Genomic DNA, 20850 nt, shown 5'->3' on the forward strand with positions numbered 1-20850 from the left:
TGGAGAAGAATGCATTTGCAATGTCAATAGTGGCGTACCGCCTCGCTGCCTTGGACTCCAGCTCGTGCTGGAGCTCCAACGTGTCTGGCACAGCAGCACTCAGCGGTGGGGTGACTTCATTCAGGCCACGATAGTCCACAGTTGTGGTAGTTTAGTCTGGGCCTTCCTTGGTGACCAATTTGTAACCAAGGAAGTGCCCAGATTTACCCAGTATTCCCTGCGATTTTTACGTAAGCCAGGGTATAAGAAGAAAGGAGGAGAGGCTTTCATCCCTCTTTCCTTCCAGCAGCTTTGGAGGTGTGGGTTTCCCTGCTGTTGAGTCTGTCATGTTGGGGAGTGAGGCCTGGTAAGGCCTTGCCGACCTTGGGAGGCGGAGGTTGTGGTGGTCGTTCCGGCACGACTTTCCGTTGTCCCAAGGAGAGTAGTAAAATATTCTTTTGCTAATTCTTTTAGTTGCTAGATCTTGGGCTATTGATCGTGTATATTTTATTTTGGTTCTGTTCCTTTTTTTTCCTTCCCCCTTCCCTTTCCCTTTTCCTTTGAAATTGTACATATATTTCAATTGTATATAAATGTAATATAAGTGTATATATATATATTGCTTTAGCTGCCTCTCTCTTGTTTCGGTTCTCTTGGGTTTTTTTTCTCTTCTCCCTTGGTTTTGTGGGGGGGGAGCTCTTGTGGTGACGTTTAGAGACTTGGCAGGGAGCCAGCTTCAAACCACCTCAACAGTCCATCTCCATTCTCCATCAGACTTATGCACAGACCAGATGAGGCTGTTGAAGGGTGAATGGGTCTTACCGATCACCCCTTGGCTCTCCAGCTCACATCATCTTATGGATGGGGATCATAGGGTCTCGGTTTGTTCAGTACTGCCAACGATGCACTATTGTGATGGCAATTGGCACTCACTGTTCTTCAACCTTAAACAGTCCCGCAGCAGAAGGATTCTCCAAAAGTCCATGTAACGAATTCAACTCCTTAGCCACTTCTGCCTTCACAGTGACTATTCCAAAAGCCCATCTGTGTCCCTTTGGGCCTTTGAAATATCCATTCCTGAGGTAGTCAATGCCCAGGATACATGGGACGTCTGGGCCAGTCACAATGGGGTGTGTCTGCCAGTCTTTCCAGGTCAAGCTTACTTCAGCTTCCAGCACTGTCAACTCTTGAGAGCCTCCTATCACTCCAGAGACATAAAGAGTTTCTGACCCCACATGTCCTGATGGCATTAACATGCATTGAGCACCAGTATCAACCAAAGACTGGTATTCCTGTGGGTCCGACGTGCCAGGCCATTGGATCCACACAGTCCAATAGACACGGTTCTCCCGTGCCTCTACTTGGCTAGAGGCAAGGCCCCTCTAATACTGGTCTTCATTCTGCCAATCACAGTTTTTTCCTGTGAATACCAACGGGAGGTACCTTCTAGCAGGTCAGATCCTTGACCACAGGATACCAGTACTGCACTCACTTTCATTAACTTTTCTTTTTCCTCCCTCCTTCAGCTCTCATACTCTGTCTGCTAGAACACGGGTGGGTTTCCTGTCTTACTGTCTCATGTCTTCTCCATGATCAGCTAGGAAATACCACAACTCAGTTTGTGAGGTCTGTCCGCTCTCTCTGGCTGGGGGGCTCACTGGTGCCATATGGAAGCTGTTTCCCTCAATCCTCTCTCTCAGTCTCTCCTGTTTATCTTTCATATCTGTAGTTAGTGTCTTGAGGTCCTTAACCAATGCCTCTACAGTGGAAATGCGGGCCTGTAGCAGGCCTTTGATCATACTGTCATACAACCAAAGTTTATTTATTATAGACATCACTGGGTCTTGTTTCTCCCCAGCCTGCAATGATGTCAGGTAACTAGTATGTGCGGGCAGCCCCATACATGTGAGGATCCACCACATCTGTGGTGTACACCTAACCCTGTCAGGATCGTTGATGGGTTGCCCGTCCCTTCCAAAAAGTACCTCCAACAGTGCCTTTTCCCTCAGGCGTAGGATGCCCTCCTCTATGGTCTTCCATCCCTTTGCATAATGGTCTGCCTGCAAGGAATCTCTGTAAATAAACCTCTCCCTCATACCATTCAAAAGCCAAGCCCAGAGAGACAGGGGCTTTGATTCTCTCACGAATGTCTCCTCGATACCCATATCCTGGGCAATAGACCTCAAGAACCTCGCTTCACCGCCATCAAGGTTTATGGCATCGCCTGTAGAGTCCCAAACTTGGATCATCCAAGTCAGAATGGACTCATTCGAGCGATGAATAACTTCTGTCCGTAAGCTCCGGAGGTTGTTATATGATAAGGACTCAGTGATGATTTCTGGCTCTGGGCCTGCTGCCTGTGAGGGTGCTACCTCCCCGTCATCATCAACTTGGCAAACTGATTTGGTCTTATATTTTCTCTTTTGAATAGGGGCAATCTCCATTGGTTTGGTCTGTCCCTTTGATTTGGCCCTATCCTGAGTCACCTTGGTATCAGGCATCTTGTTTTCGTCTTTTCATTTTCCCTGGAAGTGCTGCACCATAACGAGCAGCTTCCAGTAGGCAATGGCCAAAGCCCCACAGGCAGCCAACTGCCTCTCCATGGGTCTATCAGGATCTCTCTCCCTCATGGCTTTCATTATTTTTGTAAGGTTTAGGAGTTGCTTGAGGGTGAGCTTCCATGTTGTAGGAGCTGAACAACTTTCTAGGAATTAGCCCATATCCTCCCACAACCCATGCTATTCGAGATTTCCTGCCCCTGGGGCAGGCTTCTGGGTCTGTTCTTGATAATTATTTGCCCTAGCTTTGTATAGTAGGTATACCATAATGGCACAAACTTGTATGAAAAACCCAAAAAGTAAAACGTCTCTGACATCTAAGGAGAATTTAAACTTCCCAGAGGCAATTTCCAAAGGGGAAATGGATGAAGGGTTGGGCAAACATGCCTCCCTGCGTTCCTCCATAAGGATGGGTGCCATTATCCTTAAATTCCCAGAGGAAGCAGCTTAGGCTTGAGCAGAAGTGCATCCTTGAGGACATATTCCGGATGAGACTCACAGGTGCTGAGTTTGCCATGTCATAAACCCAATGCACAAACTCAAAGGTACTTATTGCAATGAGGGCCTTAATATCTGACCTGAAATAAACCGAGAGATGGGACAGGCCTCTTGGCATAGTTATGTGCCAAACGAAAGCAACAACCCCAAGTGTCATGGTGCTTACAGGTTCAATATGTGTGTAAATCACACAAAGGCAGTTATTCCTTTTACACCTTTCCTCTCTTGGATCCCCACATTGGGCACCAATTATGTTTCACTTCAATGAGACAGAAGTGTTTGCTAAGGAGGGTAAGCTATGAGGAAGACCAAGCTTCCCCCTCTAAGCAATTGTAAATCCGAAATTAAGAGGCTCCAGTTGCGGAAATGTGGAGAAAGATAAAAACACCCAGCCTTTTATTGAAGGATATATGTCTGTAGGTAGCACACCAAAAGAACAAAAAACAAACAACAATCCTGCACCCAAATTCCCACCCAAACCCAGCTCTTTTTGCCTTTCAGAGCAATTCTAACCACGACCATCAGGGGGCGGTGTTGGGTCTCTGGGGGAGCTCTGCAGTAGCTCACCCGTGGCCAGCTGGACCATGGCACAAACTGCCGAGGGCTTGGCTGCGGTGCGCTGAGCGCAGGGAGGGGATGGCTACACAGGTCGACCTGCCATCCGTGGGAACAAAGAGTGGAGCTGTCTGTACAAAAGGCCTCTGGGCACCTGTCGGTTCCTAAGGCCCCACTGCGAACTCAGGAAGCATCACCCCTGAGAGACTGCAGCATGGACTAAGCAGGGTTTGCAGAGGAAAACTGAGGAGAGAGGGCTCTATGGAAGTGTCTGGCTGAGATGGCACTTACTTCTCCAATGAAATCCCAGGCAAGTCCAGGCTGTGGGCAGAACAGTCCACGAGAGAACGGAGGCAGACTGGGGCCAAAGGTAGCCAGATGACCCGGCCGAAAAGAAAATGAATCCTGGAGCTTCCCCTCCACACACACACCTTCCTTGAGTCAAGGCAGAAGTGAAGAGTTACAGTTTCCCTGGGAGAAAAAACCCCCCACACTTCCCCCTCCCAGGTCTTCTGTGGCCAATTAGCTTGTAATGTGGGGCTACCGGTGAGCTCTTTTGTGTGTGTGTGAATCACTCCAGCCATCCCCTCCCCCTCCCTCGTTGAACACCTTTCTTTCACAGTGATGCAGGGGAAAAAATTCCAAGCTGAGTTTTTTTTAGAACAAGCAAACCGATGACAGAAGTGTGCCAAGAAAGAAAGCCTTCGATGTCCTACCCCTTCTAATCGCACCCTTCTATGCACTCACAATGGAGTGGCAGTCCTTTTTGCCTTGCAGCATTTAAACACTACCCACCGCACTCTGCCTTGCATGTTCTTCTCAGCTAGATGTACCCTGAAGCACTTTCAGGCTGGCTCAGTTCAGAGTGTCCACTACAGCTCCCACAGATTAAAATGGGCCAGGGCACAACCATTTGCTGGCTTAGCCCTTCTCCTTGCAGCCTTTCTACTACACATTACACCCTGGGGCTCTGCTCTTTCCTTCTCACATAGACGGACTTCCACCTTCTCTTCCACTCACGCACATCTCACTTGATAACCCTATAGACCCTAGCAGCTGAGCCTGTGCCAAATGTCCCAGAAGGAAAACTTGCCACTGATTTTGTTGATTTACCTCATACCCAAAGGCTACAGGCTTTCTTTCCTGGGGGATAGGGCTTTTGTTCACCTGCAGGAGCTGTGCACTGAAATAGCCATTATGACTCCCATAATGGAATATGGACAAAGATTCCTCCCAGGCAAAAGGTGTCAGGAGAGGAAGTTCGTGCTGCTTATGGAGTGCCCACAGAGGCCCACTAACTGTACCTGAAAGCCAGAGGTTATGCGCTTTCTTTCCTGGGGAGAAACAGCTTACATTCCCTTGCAGAAAGCCTGCGCTGAAATTGCCTGTCTGACTTTCTAAATTAAATACGGATGAAGATTCCTCACAGACAAAAGGTGCCAGGACAGAAAGCTTCTCTGTTTATGGAGTGCCCAGGATGGCCCACTAACTCCACCTGAAACCCAAAGGTTACAGGCTTTCTTTCTTGGGGCAAAGGGCTATCATTCACTTGCAGGAGCCAAGCATTTACATTATCAATCCAACTCCCAAAATTGAATACAGACGAAGATTTCTCCCAAACAGTGCCAAGACAGAAAGATCTTGCTGCTTATGGAATGCCCAGGGTGGCCCACCATCTGCACATGAGAGACCGAGGGTAAGGGCTTTCTTTCCTGGAGGAAAGGTTGTCATTCTCTTGCAGGAACACTGTGCTGAAACTGCCAGTCTGACTTCCAAAATTGAATACGGACGAAGATTACTCCCAGACAAAAGGTGCCACCACATAAAGCTCTTCTGCTTATGGAGGGCCCACAGTGGTCTACCAACTCTACCTGAAACCCAAAGGTTACTGGCTTTCTTTCATGGAGAAAAGGGCTATTGTTTGCTCGCAGAAGCCCTGAAATTGCCAGTCCAACCCCCAAAATTGAATATGGACGAAGATTCCTCCCAGACAAAAGGTTCCAAGACAGGAAGCTCTTGCTGCCCATGGAGTGCCAAGAGTGACCCACCACCAACTGCACATGAAAGACCTAAGCTAAGGGCTTTCTTTCCCGGGAGGAAGGATTGTCTTTTGCTTGCAGAAGCCCTGCAGTGAAATTGCCAGTCTGACTCCCAAAATTGAATACGGACAAAGATTCCTCCCAGACAACAGGGGCCAGAAAAAAAGGCTCTAGCTGCCCATGGAGTGCCCAGGGTGGCCCACCAACTGCACGACAAAGCAAGAGGGTAAGGTCTTTCTTTCCTTAGAGAAAGGGCTGTTGTGCACTTGCAGGAGCCATGTGCTGAAATTGCCAGTCTGACTCTCAAAATTGAATACATAGAGTCCTTCCAGACAAAAGATACCAGGAGAGAAAGGTCTTGCTGCACATGGAGTGCCCAGGGTGGCCCACCAACAGCACCTGAAACACAAAGGTTACAGTTTTTCTTTCCTGGGGGAAAGGCTGGCGTTCAGTTGGAAGAATTGTGCGTGGAAATTGCTAGTACAACTCTCTCAATTAAATACAGATGAAGATTCCTCCCAAACAAAAGGTGGCAGGATAGAAAGCTTTTGCTGCTTATGGAGTGCCCACATTGTTCCACCAACTCCACCTGAAACTCAAAGGTTACTGGCTTTCTTTCCTGGGGGAAAGGGCTATTGTTCGCTCACAGATGCCAGCCCTGAAATTTCCAGTCCAACTCCCAAAATTGAATACGGATGAAGATTCCTCCCAGACAAAAAGTGGCATGACAGAAAGCTCTTGCTGTTCATGGAGTGCCCAGGGTGGCCCACAACTTGCACCTGACACTGAATGGTTATGGGCTTTCTTTCCTTGGGGAAAAGACTTTCTTTTGGCAAGCAAAGGACAGTCCTTTCCCCCAATAAAGAAAGCCTGTAACGCTTTTGTGTCATGTGCAGTTGGTAGGCCACCCTGGGCACTCCATGGGCAGCAAGAGCTTTCTGTCCTGCTGCCTTTTGTCTGGGAGGAATCTTCATCCGTATTCCATTTTGGGAGTTGGACTGGCAATTTCAGCGCAGGGTTTCTGCTAGCAAATGACAGCCCTTTGCCCCAGGAAAGAAAGCCTGTAACCTTTGGGTTTCAGGTGCAGTTGGTGGACCACCCTAAGCACTCCATGAGGAGAAAGAGCTTTCTGTCCTAGCACCTTTTGTCTGGAAGGAATCTTCATCTGTATTGAATTTCAGGAGTCGGATTGGCAATTTCAGGGCAGGGCTCCTGCAAAGGAAAGACAGCCCTTTCCCCCAGGAAAGAGAGCCTGTAACCTTTGGGTGTCAGGTGCAGTTGGTGGACCACCCTGGCCACTCCATGGCAACAAGAGCTTTCTCTCCTGCCAGTTTTGTCTGGGAGGAATCTTTGTCTGTATTCAATTTTGGGAATCGGACTGGCAATTTCAGTGATGGGTTTCTGCAAGCAAACAACAGCCCTTTGCCCCGGGAAAGAAAGCCCTGACACTTGTGATTTCTGGTGCAGTTGGTGGGCCACCCTGGGCGCTCCATGGGCAGCAAGAGCTTTCTCTCTTGGAACCTTTTGTCTGGGAGGAATCTTCGTCCGTATTCTGTCTTAAGATAAAGGAAAAAAATGGGATGCTTTTTTCTTTTCTTCCGGGCTCCTTCTTTTCTTAGACTTCAAATAAAGTTCTCCACTACCCAGATTACCTGAAAGTTATAAACTCTTTCCAAACAGCTGGTGAGGTTTGCAGGTAATGGATTGATTCCATAGTGAGGCCCCAAGAAAAGTACAGGTGACTGAGAATAACAACATGAAAACTGGCCAGGCAGCCTTATTCCATAAGTGTAACAGGGTCTGCACAGTGTCATCCATGATATTCTCCTATTTTCTTCTTTCAAGGTGGGCAAAGGTTGCTGTCAAGAATAAGTAGCTGGAGACTTTCTGTTTATTCAGCAGTTCCCTGGCCCTGTATAGGGTCTTGCTATCTAAAATAGCTGTGCAAGAACAGCTAGTCCCTGGGGCTCCGTGTAGCTTATTTCTACAGTGCGTGCTGATGGCACCAGCTGCTGCTGTGGGCTTCAGTGTCCTCCAGTAGCTGGAAGAAGAATAATTCATTTGAAGTTTGTGTGGAAGAAATCTTCAGCCACAGAAGGTTCATGAGGGCTCAGCCCAGGGCTGGTGTGGGGCAGGGAGCTGATGGAAGTGCTCTTGGCTTTTGTAGGCAGCTGCTCCTCTTTCACCTCAGGTCCTGAGGCAACACAGCTGGGCAGTGCTGGAGGGTGGGATCCTCTCCCAGTGCTGGCGTGGGGAGCTGGCAGTGGCTCCTGTGTGTGATCCTACTGTCACAGCTTATAAGGACTTAAAGAGCCCTGTGGCCTGTCTCAGACACTGTCAAGGCCACAGAAGGAAGTTGCCACAAGACAAGCCACCACAGTGGGAACTTCAGATAAGCACAGAAGAGAGGAATTTGCAACAGGAAGGTGCTAATTCCAGGCCTAGCAGAGGCAAGATCTGGTCGGCACATCCTGGTTAATGCATCTATACAAAAATTCCCACTGTGGCAAACTGTGGTAAAGGAAGCAACTGCTCACACACATATCACCCCAAGTCACCACAGCCTCTGCAAGCACCCCATGGATATCTGGAACTTGGACTGTATACCAAGAAGAATGACTCTGGGACACCCCTCACACCAAGAAGCCCAAGGTGAAGAAAGACCAACAGGACACTGCCGGATACACAGGTGGTGACTGTCTTCTACTTGATCTCTCTCTCTCCTCTCTCTTTTCTATTTCTTTCTCTCTACTTCACATCTATTGTTAAATAAAATGTGTAGTATTATACTCGGGCATTTGGTCTCGTTTGCACCTTAATTTAGGCAGATGCATCTCTCACTAATCAGATCTTAATACAGCTCAGCCCTGAGCAGTGGCTTCAAGGAGGTTTGTGACCCTCTGCTCCATCTTGGCTGTTGAGCACGAAGACAGCTCTAGTGGCAGCTGTTGAGCTGTCCCCATAGCAGCTTGCCAGTTCACCAAGAAAGTCCTCTTTTGAAGCCAAGACTCCTGGAGGGAAATTTACTGGGAAAAGACAGGTTTTGAGGACAAGATGCTTTACCCAGTAAAGCTGGAAGAAAACAGTGAGTTTTCTATTGAACCAACCCTTCCCGAGCTATGCAGGGGAAGGAGACAAAGACCATGAGAACCACATCCCTGCTCAGGGCAGGTGACTCCAGCTCCATCTTTTGTGTAGTCCCACTGTATAATTCCTTAACATGCATATTTACAATCAAGTGCCCAAGCCCCTGTATCCCACAGACATGACACTGCAGCTCATGCCTTTGTTTGCAGACATCACATTGCGATGCCACTAATTGTATGGTGAGGATTAATAAAACATGAAGTTTAAAGATGCCTAAATCACAGTGGGAAGCTGGTAATCTCTGCCAACAATAATATTTGCACTTTATTTTCATCCTAACATCCAGCCATGAAGTGGAACCTGGGGCAGGGAGCAGCACGACTGCACGGAAATGAAGAGGGTGAGGATGGCACGGGGGTCCCAACCTGCTCCTTGGGCATTGCATGTAGCTCATATGGGTGGGATGTCCTTCCTCATCTGTGTTAGGGACCTCATCCCCCTGGGATACTGTGTCTGTGCCCACAGCAGGACCAGCAATTCAGGGCTGAGTTTAAACCAAGGTTGAGATAGGGATGAGACATGAAGTGGCCTCTCTGCATGTAGAGATGATATCTCTGCATGGATGTATATGCTCTGCTCTAACAGCATATCCTGTGGCCACCCACGGTCCATGCTCTGAGGACCTGCCAGCCAAGGGTTGTCCCTTTGGGATGTCCCATCTGGAGGGGACAAATGATCCAGGTCTCTGGTACTGGGAGACCTGTTAGCCACCAAAGGTGTAATTTGGCTTTTGCAGAGTCTGCCTGTGTCCCCTCTCCCTGCTACAGTCCGAATGCCAGTGACCTGGCTTGCTGGGCCACTATAGCCCGGTAGCCCTGGGGTTGAACTCAGAGCTGGGAATCTGCAGCTTCCATGGCGGGGCTGTTTCCTCTCCATTTCTTTTCTGCCTAACAGGCATCCTTGTCAAAATAGCTAATTTCCTTCCAGAACAAAAAGTCACCTGAATACATTTGGAAGCTGTATTGCACTATCACGGTAATCAGAATTTAATTTGATGCAGTCAAGGCTCTAAAAAAAATGTTATCAAGAGGAACATGAAAGCTGGATTCCTGCACTTGGAAATGCAACTGGAATTCTTAGTCCAGATTTCTTATTTTATTGGAAACTTTCAAAAATCAGTCTAAATAACAAAAAAAAATATTAAAAGCATTTGCAAATTAATGTCTTTTGTAATTGAACAAAAGGTCCACTTCTTTTGCATGTCTGGGACAGTATGTTATTAAATCTTACTAATTATATAATTTTGTTGTGTCTAATAATGTCTTTACCTGCATGAATTAAAGCTGAGGCTTATTTCCCCATATGTTGTACCACATTGCTCTTACGAGTTTCAGTCCCAAAAACTAAGGATACTTCCACTGAAGACAGGGAGACCCTGGAGGTAGGGAAATGGGGGGGGGGGGGGGTAAGTGGGATGGGGACCTGGGCTGCTTCTTTTGCACCTGTGTCTCTATTACATCCTTGGGGCCTTTTATCATTCCCAGCTCTTGGGATAGCTGAGGTAAAGCTCCAGCTCTTCCTAGTGAATGCAATTGTGTGACAACTACAGTTTTTATTTTAAAAGTACAATTTCAGAAAGAAGAAAGGTGCCTCTGAGTCTTTTGGGTGCCAGGAAGGTTGGAAATGTGAGCGAAACACGACCTGGGAGATGTGATGCTCCTTTGGGGGAGGTTTTGTTTGACATGGGGGGAACAATGTGTTTGTTAGTGCAGCAGCTGGCGCTGGGGCAAGGGATGACAGAATAGTGGCCTTGACCATTTTCACTTCAAACACCATGATTTCTGTGCCAAGCTCAGGCTGTTCGGCTGTGCGGTATGTGCCAAGCTGTTTGCAGGGGTGCGTGATGGCAGCCACTGCAGCCATGGACACCCTATCCTCCCTTAGCTCCTGTTTCTGCAGAGCCTGATCCCAAACACCATCACCCCCTTGCAGAGGGGACACAGAGGACAGCCCCAGAACCAGCTTTAGCCCTCAGAAATGTGGCAGGGGAGCTTTGGGGGAAAGGAGGTTTAGTCAACTTCATCAGGGAAATAGTATGGATCTTGTGTTCAAACCTTTGAAGTGTTAATTAAAAAGAATTATGCAAAGGAGTGAGGATTTGAAACATTTATTTGAATCTCAATAAGGCATCTGTATTAAAAATAGCAGCAGGATCAACTACAGATACAGCAGTTTTGGAGCAAAATGGCCCTGGCATCCCTGGTGCTGCCGGGCAGAGTTCTTGCCTGCTCCCTGCCCTGAATGGGTGCTGCCGAGTGGAGCACAGTGAAAGGCTGGGCAAACACTTTGTGCCTAATATTTAAAGATCTTGATAGCAACTCACTTAAGAAAAGATCCACTGGGGTGTGGTGTGGAATTAGATGTAGTACATGGGCAGGTAGAACAGATGTATGGGCTGGTATGGTGGGTGCAGGGCTGGGATCACTCCAGGAGCACTTAACACGAGGCACTAGACACCCCACGCAGACCAGACCCCAAGCCTCTGCCCAGCACAGCCCCTTCCAGGGAAACCAGGGGAAAGCACCTCTCCAGCCCGGCCCTTGATTAAAACCCCCAGCACGTCCTTGCCCTCGCTCATTCCAATAAAAAGCATCCAGGGTATTAATTACCAGATCAGCGGATAACGTTGTTAAGTTTGCTTTTGCACTGCACAGACCCAGCAGGAATGTCAATGCTTTCTGCCCTTGGTGTTGGCACTGGAAGGGCATGAGGGGGTGGGTGTCCCAACCAGCACTGAGGGGGCACAGGCCAGCAGTGCCATGGGGGTACTGGTACCAAGACCCCAGGTTTGCAGAGAACTCACGCTCTTAGTTCATTCCTGGCACGGGGCCAGGGGAGTGGCAAGGGTGTGGGGCCTCCAGTGGGAATGGTTTAGTCGGGCAGAGTGTTGGGGGGGTTGCAAACAAGGGCCAAAAGAAGCAACGGGCAAAGCTGAAGCCTCACTGCAAAATTCTGCAGCAATTTCAAAGGCTGTGGCTGTAACCTCAGCTGTGGGTTTGATTAAAAATGGATGAATAACAGCCTGACCTTGGGCAGGGCTCAGGCGGGCACCCCCACAGCCCCTTGCCATCAGGAGAAGGTGATGATCTCAGCCAAAATGTGGTGCAGGGATAACCCTGAGGCCTGCCTCCCCACCCCACGGAGTGAGATTTCCACAGATGGGGCCTTCTCTGTCCATTTGGGATGCCTGAAGTCTGCAGAGGGGATCTCGGGACCAAAGGCTGGGTTTTCAGCTTCCCCCTTGGATGCTGCTGGTCCCTGTGTGGGTGTGTGTAGGATTTTCCATCCCCTGCATTGATAAGCCAAAACTAGACCCAGTGACATCATCTTAGGAAAGGGCCTTTCCTCCTGGTGTCATGGAGGTGGGAACGATGGGAGAGGCAGAACATGGAAATCTGCCTGCTCTGTCCTCCAGTACACTCTTCAGAGGCTCCAGTTCAGGAGCATTTCACCAGCTCTCCATAGGATGGAAAAAATTCAAATCACCACAAGAGAGTTTGAAAAGCTTTTTAGCTGTTGCACCAGAGCAAAACCCTTTGAACAGTGCAGGTTGAAAGGACAGCAGGGCTGCGGGTAGTTGGTGGCCAGTGAGGTGTGTGAGGTGCACGTTGGCAGAGCAAATAGTCACTGTGAGCCATCACTGAGCCCCAGTGGTCAGGGACTGGAGAGAGGATGGGCATTTTTTTGGTCTTTCTACAAATATGTTCGGAACAAACAGATACCAGCTTAGGTTTCACAGGGAATCCTTGCTGGTTTTACTTGGTAGCACACATCTTGCAAAAGAACTAACAATGCATCCAGCTGCCTTGGAGCATGGCTTTTCCTGTAAGAGCTGGTTTGGGGCAGGATGGACTTGCTGCAAATACAGTGCAAACCTGGGGGTCAGTTTCTGGGTGCAAAGTCTTGCCCCTCCAAGTGAAAGTGAGCTGGAGAAGCTCTTCCCTCCCCCCACCCCAACTCACAAAATCCTCCCACACAGTTATGCAGATCCCAGTACTTTCTGCTCCGGGCTTTTCCTGGTGTGGTTTTTGCATCTCCCGGCCCTGCTCTGGGGGATGCCAGTGCCCTGTGGCCACACTGCTCACCGGAGACCTGCCTGAGAATGGGAGTTGGGGGGAGTGGGCTTCAGGAACATCCTTCTCTGTGATCTAAAATTTAAAAACCATTTTGTTTTGCCTTGGTCTCTTTAACCAGCAATTTGCTTAGCAAAAGAACACAATACCCCTTCAGGAAAGAAGAAATAAACTCATTCTTTCAACTAAATTTCTCCTGACCTTACTAAAACTTTTCCCCTGTTTCCTCTTCTGAAGAAGCAGCTTTTCTTTTTTTTTATTTTATTTTTGTGATCTCCAATTCCACTGAGACAGAAGAAATCAGCATATCAGAGAAAACAACGATCCTTGTGATGCCCAGCAGTCACTAATTAGCAAATTATTAAAAAAAAAAAAAAGACATCTCTCTGCAGATAGAATTGTTTTCTGACAACGTTACCTTTTTTTTTTTTGTCGGTGCTGTGACAAGGAACTTCTTTATTGCTGAATAAATCTCTATTGAGATAGAGCACATTAAACTATCTCTCTCATACTGGATGTGTTAATGTGGCTCATTCTTTCAGTCCCCAAATTAAATGTCCTGCCCTCACTTCTACCTTGTTATGGTGGGTTCCTGCCTAGATGGGAAAATTGCAAGAGCACATTTGAGCCATTGCGTCTGTCCCCTGGCTGGACCAGGCGTCCTTTTCATCACCATGAGCATCCCGAGAGGCGGGGGCTCAGGGGAGTTGAGCTCACCTGTGTGGATTCAATTCCAGTGGAACATCTGCAGAACAGCTGGAGTCCCCCCAGATGGTCCACCTCCCTCCTGAAGTCCACAGCCCCAGCTGGCAACAGCCCCAGGAGATCTCCTCAAGCGGCCCTGCTCTCCTTCCCACCATCTTTCCAGGTTTCTTCTCCAAATTTCAGGATTATTTTGTCCCAAGCTCTCACAGCCCTACTTGGGGACAGCACCTCAAGCAAAGGCTCTGTTGGGAGCTCCTACTGGCTGCAGGGGCTGAGCCCCCTGTTCATGCACTGGTGACCCAAGGTGGCACCCACAGGTCTCCAACCTCATTTTGGCTCATGGTCTCCAATGGTGAAGAGCAAAACAGGACCCCAAAGCCAGCTGCCACAGACTCATCCTCCAAGGCTCAGCATGGGGGTCCTAGCCTTGTGAGCAGGTCTTGGGGGCTCTGCTGGAAGAACGCAAAGGGCAGGAAACATCCCTGGGCTGTTGGAGAGAGCCAGCTGCTTGTCTTTGGCCAAAGAACCTTGTACTCCCTCTTTGCCAAAGTCCTCTCCAAGGGCCAGTGTCCTTCTGAGGGCTCTGAGAAGTGTTGCCTGAGGCCTATTTACAGCGGTGGAGAACTGAACACATCCTGGGGAACATTTAATTATTCCAATACCGACAACATCACGGTCCTTCGATTGTTCCATAAATGTTCCCTTGGGGCTGCTGGTACCCCCCAATACCCCATGGGGTGGGAGCATGGGGCACACCCCACAGAGAAATGATGAGCATGAGCCTGAGTCAAGCATGGCTGTAGGCAGGAGCCCTATGCTGCCCAAACCTTTGCATGCTGCCACCAGCACCACAGGGACATAGCCCTCCTGGCAATCACAGCACTGCCCAAACCTCTGCCTGCTGTGACAAGCAGTGTGGGGCCACAGTGCCCTGAGGGCACAGAGCAGGGGACATGTACAGCCCCAGCACAGGGATGTTGCATGAAAATACACATTTTTTTCCCCTCTTTTTATAAATCATACATATTTCCCTACTCAGGGGCCACAGGTTTGGGTGGGCAGTGTGTGGAGAGCCCTAGCAAGAGCGGGACATGGAAACCTGGTTGTTCTGTGCAGGCAGCTCCCTCATGCTTGACTCCTGTACTTGGTGACCTAATTAAATGAATTTTGGTGAGTGGTTGGGGTCTTTTTGGGGGGGGGGGGGTGTATGTGGCTTAAAGATAATTAGCCAAATAATGCCCTGATTTCTTTCTTCAAAGATCTGCCACTTTTCAGCTAGTGTGTTCTCACACACAATTCATGTTCCAACACACTGCAGATGTGAATTAAGGACTGGCTCTGAGCATCCCATTGGGACCCTGCCCCAAGGATTCCTACTGGGAACTTACTGGTGTTTGCTGGGATCCTGCACAGTGTCCAGCCTGCCACTACCAGTGCAATGAGTTTGCCAGACTTGATGGCATGAGGAGGGATGCAGGAGGTGCTGGATGCTTGTGTGTTGCTCGACAGCACAAAAGCCCGCTTTCCTGCTCCTCCAGAAACTGAAAAAAATGTGTTTCCTCCCAAAATGTTTTCTTCTCCCCATGGTCCTGGAGTGGTAATAAATCATCACTTATTTAACCCAAAATGCAGCTAATAGAGCAGCTGCCTAATGCATGCTTCCAGGGAAAGCTGTCAGCATTTCCGAAACTTTGAGGTTAAAATACTGTCAAGTTGTTTTTAACAGCTTTTAATTCATTTTAATTTTCCACTTGTTAACATGCAGCATGGGATGCTTCTTCCTGGTGGGTTGTTTTCCCAGCTGACAAATGTGGCCTCGGCCCACCCCTGTGCCACCAGCCAGAGCTGGGACTAGCCGAGCTGTGTCGTGCCATGCCAAATTGTGCCATACAGAGCCAGGCCGTGCCATGCTGTGCTGAGCCATGCCGACTTAAGCCATACTGAGCTCAACTATGTGGAGCAAGACTGTACAAAGCCATGCTGTGCCATGCAGAGGTGTGCAGGGACAGACTGTGCTGAGCTGAGCTGTGCTGTGCCTCTGGAACACTTCTGCTCTGGAAACATGCTGAGAGAGCTGGGGTTCTTCAGCCTGGAAAAGAGAAGGCTCTGGGGAGACCTTAGAGCCCTTCCAGAGCTTAAAGGAGCTTCAGGAGAGCTGGAGAGGGACTTTGGACAAAGACATGGAGTGACAGGACAAGGGGGAACAGTTTCACATGACAGAAGGCAGGTTTAGGTTAGATGTTAGGAGGGAATTTTTCCCTATGAGGGTGATGAGGCACTAGCACATGTCGGTCAGAGAAGCTGTGGCTGCCCCATCCCTGGAAGTGTTCAAGGCCAGGCTGGACGGGGCTTGGAGCAACCTGGGATAGTGGAAGGTGTTCCTGCCCATGGCAGGGGGTTTGGAATGAGATGGTCTTTGAGGTCCCTTCCAACCTAAACCAACAAAAGTCTATGGGTCTTGATGGGTTTCATTCAAGATTCCTCAAAGAGGTGCTGATGTCATCACAAAACCTTGCTCGATGAGTTTTGAGCGGTCTTGGGAATCTGGGGAGCTCCCAGCTGACTGGGAGCTGGTGAACACTGTCCCAATTTTCAAGAAAGGCAAGAAGGAGGACCCTGGAAACTACAGGCCCGTCACTGTCATTTCAGTGCCTCGTAAAGTTATGGAGAGGATTATTTTTGGAAAAATTGAAAAACATCTTAAAGACCGCACAGTCATTGGTCACAGCCAGCACAGCTTCAGGAGAGAAAGTCCTCCTTGTGAAACCTAATTTCCTTCTATGACAAGGTAACCCACTTGGCTGATCAAGGAAAGCCAATTGATGTAATCCTTTTGGATTTCAGTGAAGCCTTCGATCTTGTCTCTCACCGGATCCTTCTGGATAAACTGTCCAGCCCACAGCTGAATAAACACATCATGTGGGGGGTGAGCAGTTGGCTCACGGGTAGGGCACAGAGGGTAACAGTGAATGGGGTAACATCAGACTGGTGACCTGTCACTAGTGGGGTTCCACAGGGCTCCATCTTAGGCCCTGTGCCCTTCAACATCTTCATAAATGACTTGGATGCAGGACTGTAAGGGACACTGAGCAAGTTTGCAGATGACCCAAAACTGGGAGGAGCTGCTGACTCCCTTGAAGGCTGCGAGGCCCTGCAGAGACATCTTGACAAACAGTCAACAGCTGTATGAAGTTCAAGAGGGGGAAGTGCCAGATTCTGCACCCAGAATGGAGCAACCCTGGATGTACAAACAGAGTAGGGAATGAGATCTGGAAAGCAGTGCCAGGAAAGGGACTTGGTGGTCCTGGTTGATGGCAAGTCATACATGAGTCAGCAGCACCCTGGCAGCCAGGAGAGCCAACCATGTCCTGAGGGGCATCAGGCCCAGCATCGCTGGGCAGGCCAGGGAGGGGATTGTCCCGCTCTGCTCTGACCTGGGGCAGCCTCAGCTTGAATATTATGTGCAGTTTTGGTCACCACAATGTAAGAAAGATATTAAGCCATGAGAGAGCATCCAAAGGAGGCAACAAAGATGGTGAAGGGCCTTGAGGGGAAGCCATGTTGAGGAGCGGCTGAGGGCACTTGGTGTGTTCAGCTGAAGAAGACTGAGGGGAGACCTCATGGCAGTTTCAACTTCCTCGGGAGGGGAAGAGGAGGGCCAGGCACTGACCTCTTCTCTGTGGTGACCTGAGGGAATGGCCGGAAGTTGTGTCAGGGGAGGTTTAGGTTGGATATTAGAAAAAGATTGTCGGGCACTGAAACAAGCTCCCCAGAGGAGTGGTCTCAGCACCAAGCCTGACAGAGTTCAGGACACGTTTGGACGATTCTCTCGGGCACATGGTGTGACTCTTGGGGATGATCCTGTGCGGGGCAAGGAGTTGGACTCGATGATCCTTGTGGGTCCCTTCCTACTCAGCATATTCTGTGAATCTGTGATGCTATGATTCTATGCCATTCCACGTCCCGCCGGATCAAGCCGTGACAACCCACACAATACCATGTCAAACTGAGCGAAACCCAACCGTGCCAACACCAACAGGTGGCGACACGTCCCTACTGCACCCCAAAACCAGCCGCGCCGGGGACGTCCCCGGCGCGTCCCCAGCGCAGCGTTAAAGGACTTCCCAGAGCTCGTCCCCGCCTTCCTAAACCCCCCCTCCCGGTTTTCGGGCTGGTTAATCCCGTGTGTAAATGGCAGCCAATGGATGCGGCCGTTGCGCGGGGCTGGGATTAGCGGCGGGGCGAATGGCTGGCACTTTTACTGGGATTACAGAACAAAGAGCTGCGTTCCCTGCCCGATTTGAGGTGGGGGAAAAAAAAACCCAAACCACCCCCCCGGGTTTTTTTCCCTTCCTTTAGGCCCCCATCGGGTTATATCGGCTCCGCCCGGGAAGCGGCGGGAGGCGGCGGGAGGCGGCTCCATCCCGGCCCCCGCCCGTCCGCCCCCGCCGCTCCCGCGCAGCCTCACCGGGGGAGGCAGCAGCGCCGCGCCCCAGCCGCCCGCGGTAAGAAAAAGTTTTGCCCCCCATCCCTTCGTCACGGCTCCCCCCCACCCCCAGTCACGACTCTGGGGGGGCAGCGGCGGGAGGGATGTGGGGGTGGTAGGTGCGATGGAGTGCAGAGGGATATTAGCGCTGGGGGGATGCTGGGGGAGGATAGGTCTCGGGGATGCAGGGGGGGCATCAAGGCTCGGGGGATGATTGGAGTTGTTAGGGCTGGGGGGATGCAGGGGAGCATTAGGGGTCCTGAGGGAAGATAGTGCTGAGGGATGCAGCAGGACATTAGGGCTGGGGCGAGAGGGCTGGAGGATGCAGAGGGGCAACAGGACTGTTGGGGCGTGATCGGGCTGCGGGGGTACAAAAGGATATCAAGGCACAGGGGTGGGCAGTGGGTTGCTGGGGAAATGATAGGGATGCGGGGTGCAGGGGGACGGCAGGGTGGGAGGTCATGCTGGACTCTTTAGGGCTGGGGTATGCTGGGGGTGACAATGCTGGGGAATGCAGGGGGCAGTAGGGCTTCTGGGGGGATGATAGGTCTGGGGGATGCAGGCAGACATTAGGGCTGCTGGGGGGTGTTAGGGCTGTGGGGATCTGCAGGGCATCAAGGGTTGGGATGTAGGAGAGTAGTGGGGTTGCTGGCCTGGATGCCGAGCTCATTGGTGCTGGGGGGATGCTGTGGAGGGAATGCCAGGCTCATCAGTGTGGGAGAGGGCAGGGAGGCAATAGGGATACTGGGGGCTGATAGTGTTGGGGGATGCTGCAGGGCAATAGGGCTTGGCAGGGATGCTGGGGCTATTAGGGCTGGGAGGGATACTGAGGAGCTGTAGGGCTTGGTGGAGATGCTAAGGATATTCTGGAGCTCATTGGGGCTGAGGGTCATTAGGGCTGATGGGGGGAATGCTGGGGGTGATGATGCAGCTTGGGGTTGGTGGGATCCATGGGGGCTGTTGGGGAAATGCCATTAGGTTTGGGAGAGTGTTACGGGTTGAGGGCAATAGTGCTGCAGGGGAGGATGCAGGGAGCAATAGGGCTGGGGAGGCTGCTGAGGCAGTTGGACAGGGGATGTCTGGCTGGCCCTCAGTGCCAATGGTGTCCCACATCCTGAAGGCAGCTCCGGGGCCACCACCTGCCCTGGCTGTGTCCGATGGTGCCAGGCAGGAAGGGGAGCTAGAAGCAGGGCTCTGCCAGAGCTTGCCTCCTCTCCGACACCACAGGGATCAGTGGCAGCACTGCTGGAAATAGAAACACGGCATTGAGCTGACAAAGCGCTTGGGGCTTTGGCTGGGCTGGTTACCGGCCTTGGCACCATGGCCCACGGGCTGGAGGGATAGACATCCTCTCCTATGGCAAGTGGAAGATTCTGACCGTGATGAGGAGAAAGTCGCTCCCTGGAGATCGGGTGTCCTTGTCTTTCCAGTGCGTGGGGCTGGCAGTGGGTTTATCTGGGATAAGCTGTAAATTGGAGTGATCCTATTAATGCATCTTGTGCAGGAGCAAGTTTGCGACCCCTCAGGTAATCCTGGGTGTTTGTGGCGAGTGCCAGGCACAGCCAGGCAAGAGCACTTTGGGAGGCGATGGTGCCAGTGAGCACCACAGGGTGGGTGCCGGAGGCATTTTGGGGTGGGTCACCCGCCTACTGCTGCATCCGTCCGTCACCTGTCAGTGTGTGAGTTCCAGACATCAGAACCGCCTGGGGACATCAGCATGGAGCCTTGCATGACGGGAGCCCTCGGCTTCAGGGTGTATGCTCTTCACGCTGCTCTTACTTAAGGAGCTGCTGGAAGTGCTGCAGCTGGGGAATAATCCTGTGGATGTGAGCACCTTTAATTCCACAGGATCCCTTGTTTCCTGTCCCCAAGAGCACAGGCAGACCCAGTAAGTCAGTTGTTGCCCATCTGAACCCACAGAATCCCCTCCTGTGGAAACTGCTGCGGCACTTGCTCTGAAATGAGAAAGCTTTATGGGGACCTGACCCTGCCAGCAGCTTAGTGGCTGGGGTGCTAAAGGCCATGTCCTAGTGCCGCAGCCGGAGCAGCAAGCCCTGGCACAGCAGCACGTGCTGCCATCGGAGCAATGTCAGCAGCCGGTTGGATGTCAGGGTTGCCGTGTCAGGGCAATGTGGCTCTGTGACCACCCGCAGATTCTCTGCTCCTCTCCCTTCAGCCCCACACAGCCAGACTCCAAGTGACCACCAATGGACAGGTGCCCTTCCTTGGGGCTGTGCCACTGATTTTCCCATGCACTGTGGCTCTCCGAGCTGGTGTCACCTCTCCAAGGCCACATTTTGGGCTGAGCCCTGCTTGGGATGTGTCACCACTATGCAGGCAGAAGAAAAGTTCAGGCAGCTGCCCTCACAGGGTGCTTGCAGTAGTGGAGGAGTGACACCAGAAATATGCTCTGATGGCCACTGCTGCTTGCTTCTGCTGTCCCTCCTGAGAGAGCTTTCCATCCTCTGCAGGAGTGGCTGGTGTTGCCACTGGTTGCTACTCATTCAGGTTTGCTAATGAGAAGTTGGGACAGGAAAGCAGGAACCTGCTCAGGGACATGTTTATCAACCTGGCTCTACCAGCCCGAGTGAGAGACACAGTGCCCTTGCTGGCAGGCTGGTACTGTCATGGGAGCCTGGCACATCCTTGCGTGGGGCAGGAGGTGACAAGGAAGGTGGGCTTTGAGGCCAGTGCAGAGGGCACAGGTCTGGCTGTCCAACATGATGTGCATCACATATGACTAAAGTGATGCTCTGCTTAAAGGAAGAGAAAAAAAAAGTCTCAGGTCAAAGCACATGACCTCTTGCTGC

General features: G+C 50.7%; 1 protein-coding gene across 5 annotated transcripts in view; it reads left to right on the plus strand.

Annotated features, from left to right (window-relative positions):
- Nucleotides 1-18003: 18003 nt before the first annotated feature.
- GTF2IRD1 (GTF2I repeat domain containing 1) overlaps nt 18004-20850 on the plus strand; it is a 71678-nt gene continuing 68831 nt past the window's right edge. For all 5 annotated transcript variants that reach the window (XM_032707833.1, XM_032707837.1, XM_032707834.1 and 2 more), the window contains exon 1: nt 18004-18059. The gene's annotated coding sequence lies outside the window, so the exon portion shown is untranslated. The remainder of the gene's footprint in view (nt 18060-20850) is intronic.

This window comes from Chiroxiphia lanceolata, chromosome 20, assembly GCF_009829145.1.
Source record: "Chiroxiphia lanceolata isolate bChiLan1 chromosome 20, bChiLan1.pri, whole genome shotgun sequence".
Taxonomy (NCBI): domain Eukaryota; kingdom Metazoa; phylum Chordata; class Aves; order Passeriformes; family Pipridae; genus Chiroxiphia; species Chiroxiphia lanceolata.